Raw genomic sequence first — 3,933 nt, 5'->3', positions numbered from 1 at the left:
CTCCTGTCCAGTGATTTTTCTTGCAGTGGTGGCAGAGGCGAGCAAACTGTTTACAGGTTAGTAATTACATTCTTTGGGTGCAAATAGGACCTGGCCTGCAGAGGGATATGTGGCACATAATCAGGATAAAAAGCAAAGTTAGTACAGTAGCTAGCTAGTAGCCTACAACTTCAATGACAACGTTGAAGTCGAGCAGTCACTGACTAACCATGTTTGTTTGTTTGTTTGTTTATTTTATCCACAGCCATAGAGCTCGTCAGCTTGTAGCCCTAAATAAACGGAAGTCGGTTAGGAATCCAGAAGTAGAAAATTCTATCAGGTAAATTAATGGGGAAAAAATCGGATAAACGCCAAACAAGATCTAAAGTTAATAAAGGCTTTGGAGAAATGCATTCTATGAGATGTCAGTCGGTTAATATGACCTTTTATGGCTTGTTTTGATTACATAAATACTTAATTCACAAAAAGTGACGTTAGCAGATTAAGATTAACTCATCGAACAAAACATAACATCTCAAGCATGTTTACCACACAGCTTATTTTCTGCTTTGGCCAACGAGTCATGGCCAAGTTGGCCTCTTAGTGTCTACAAAAATATGCAATTTCTATTGCGGTATATGATTACTCGTGCAAAACAAAAAGGTAAGTACATCATGCAACACGATCATCATGGGGAATTCTCTGTACAATTTGCATGCTGTGGTCATTCATAGGCGGGCCGGCTGTAAAATAAATGGGACACCAATTTATATTAATACATATTTATTAAATTGAGTTATTTGACCACTTGACATGAATTACTGATGTTTCAATTGCTTAGATAGCCTGTAACATGGTCAGTTGGGTTTTGAGTCGAGCTCTGCTGACACTTTTTCCATCTTCTCCAATTCATGGCCAACATGTAGAACTGCTCTCGTGGACAGCAGTGTCAGTGTTTGCTTATCCTCCCATGCTGTGTCTCCTCTGCACCACCAGTGTGCAGTCACCACCAGGCAGCTTGTACTCCAGCCTCCTGGCCCTTGTCCAGCTGCTATAGCGCTGGAGCCCAGCCAGCTCCAGGAATGCTTCCATGGCCACAGTGTTACTGCAGCCAGGTGCTGGCTGATGGAACTGTGGCCAGTCAGCTCCCTGTACTGGAGAGCAGGGGGACAGGTCTGGTCCTGGATCTGTCTGACCTTTTGGACCAGAAAGGGGTTCAGCCTCACAGCCCTTTGGCCCTTCTGTGTCATCTCGATCCATACAGCTTCTCTCCCCAGACTGTAGAGGGATATCCAGAGTCAGCAGCCTGACTAGCTGGCTTTGGTGGCATATTGATGGAAGAGTTTGGATTCTGACCTATGATCTGTCTCTGCCGACTGCCCTTTTTGCTTAGCCAGGTCTGCTGAGAAGCCAGGTGGAAGCTCCCTGTGTGGTAATGCTCTCTAATGGTGACCTCAAAACACCAAACCCCCTTTTCCTGCAGCCGTGCCTCTGTCTTCTCTCCCAGCTGATGCTGCAGCTTGACATCCACCCTAATGGCCCTTGGGGCACCTCTTCACCTGTCCCTGCTAGTGGTCTGTCTAGCAACATCTGTAGCAATGCAAGAGCCACACAGAGGTTCTGATGAGGGCAATCTGTAAGTTCATCTCAGAATAGCCTACAGCACAATTCACACACCACTTTTAAGAAGACTGCATATGTTACATTTAGATTTGTACAAATGGAAATAAAAATGATGGCATGATAATTTGAAGGTTTACTCTTACTAAATTGTCTGTGTTTCTGGGTTGATATTATTACAGGAGATGTTACTTGTACAGCAGAGATCCTCAGCTCACAGTGGACCTGTGCGTTCCTCCACTCTCACACAGTATGAAGGTACTGTAAACTTGTTTAAACCATTTTACCCGCTGACTGTAGAATCTGACAAGTGAGCTAATATTAGTCGTAGCATTATTAGAGTTTATAAATTGTGTCCAAGCCACTGCCTTTGGGTGTTAAGTGTTTATGGATATTGCTTTGTTTTTCATGGAGAGTTTAGTTTACCTGCATTATCCTTCACCGTGATATCAGCTTTATAACTCATGCAAGTCTCCTCCACTCTGTGTCTACTAGGGCTCCTCCCCTCCTAATGAACAGTGATCAGTAACATGGAAGTGTTTGTCTGAAGTACTGTATGCCTGTCCTTTTTAGCTGATTTATTGACAATGCCACCAGAGGGGGCTAGAGGTTAAACATAAATGGCAGTGCCCTGTTGATGCAGAATTGCAGAATACAAAGACGTAGTTGTAGTAGGCTGTATGTCAGTAGTGTATGCGACCTTTCTTACTATGCATTGATTGAGGAGAGCAACGGGAAATAATGAATTGTTATTCTCCCCTTTTTGATTGTGACGCTAGACAAGGCTGTGATCATAAAGCGGGTCGGTCCCGAAAAACTCCTGGCTGTATAGGCTTCTCTTCCTCTTTTGGTTTAATTAAAGCGGTCACCCTGCCTGTGTTTTGGTAAAGCTGAGGGATGAACCTGAAGAAATGTAACCACTCTCAAATTCAAAGTGACAGTTACGTATGCAAGGGCTGACCATACATCATGTCAACATTATAGTTTTAACCATGTTTTGAGGCTATGTGTAACAAGCTTGTATTTTGTGTTCAGATGGGGTATGACAGTTGAACTAAGCTCATGAGGCATTTATAAAGTATATTCATCAATGGGTATATCATTCATATGTCCAAAAATGTATGTAGAAACTAAGGATTCTAACTTTAACCCTACTTAGATAACAAACTTCAAAGACAGTATGACAAGATGAGAATGTCTATATTGACGTCATTGAGTAGCCTATTTGGAGGACGATAATGAGGTTACACCGGATACTATGCTTGATTTTTAAGTGGTTGCATGTGGATTGACTTACAGCTCTATTTTCTGTTTTGGTCCAGAGGAAGAGGGGGTGGCTCTGATTGAGGTACTGAAGATCAGAGAATAGTGAGATGACCTCATTTACTAATATTTAGTAAACCAATAGGCCTATTTGCTTTGTACTCTGCTTGCTTTGTTAAGCTTTAGAAAATAAATGGATGCTTACGATGAAATTCAGTTTCAATTTCTTTCCTAAATAACATGATAACATAACCTGAGGCAGCTGAAACCTGAGTTTGTGGAATCCCAGTCACTGAGCTTTTGGTTGTGAAGCCTAGTTGGCAGTGAGCTGTCCCACATTACTTTGACTGATGAGGCTTAATGTTAGAGTGTAACATAAAGTACATTTACTACCAGAAGCCCCTTTTATTCTTCTCAGTCTCCAGTTGAATGTTCTGTTTAATGTTCTGCATTGTTATTTCTGCTGTCCCCATAGTGTTAAAATATGGGAAGTTACAGTAGATTCATCAAGTTGCACAGCTGTGCAACAGCTAGGTCCCATGCAGACAGTGTTAGTGTGCTTTGAGTTTGGGTCCAAATCATTCGATCTGGGAATGAATTGGACTAAAATGGAGTAAATGTCAGGGAGACCTTCACACACCTGTCATCTGCCATGGGTTTAAATGGTTTTCGATCACCTTTACAGAGTGGATTTCACAGTTGTCATGTCCCAATGTTTAATTGCACCAAAATTGGTTTCTACTAAGTAGTTGTCTTCGGAGTTCATTATTTTTAAGTGGATAAAGATATGTATGTTAATTTACTCCTACTACTGTACTAGTCTATTTGATTAGGGACGTCCTGCTTTTGCATTCCTCATACCACAAGGTCACATATTATGTGAAATTGTATTCAATATTGATAATATGTCCATGTTGAGTTCAGGAACCGGGGGAAATATATTCTCATCTGCGAGTGCTGACTCCACTCTACATAATTGTATAGGCTAGCCTAGGCATATAACCTGGACAACTCTCACATGTTTTGCAATAAAAGAGTTTTTGTTGGTGCAGATTGTTTCCCCACAACTGC

Source organism: Oncorhynchus mykiss, chromosome 11 (assembly GCF_013265735.2).
Source record: "Oncorhynchus mykiss isolate Arlee chromosome 11, USDA_OmykA_1.1, whole genome shotgun sequence".
Taxonomy (NCBI): Eukaryota; Metazoa; Chordata; class Actinopteri; order Salmoniformes; family Salmonidae; genus Oncorhynchus; species Oncorhynchus mykiss.
The sequence above is the reverse complement of the archived record's forward strand: the minus strand, read 5'-3'. Positions refer to the sequence as shown.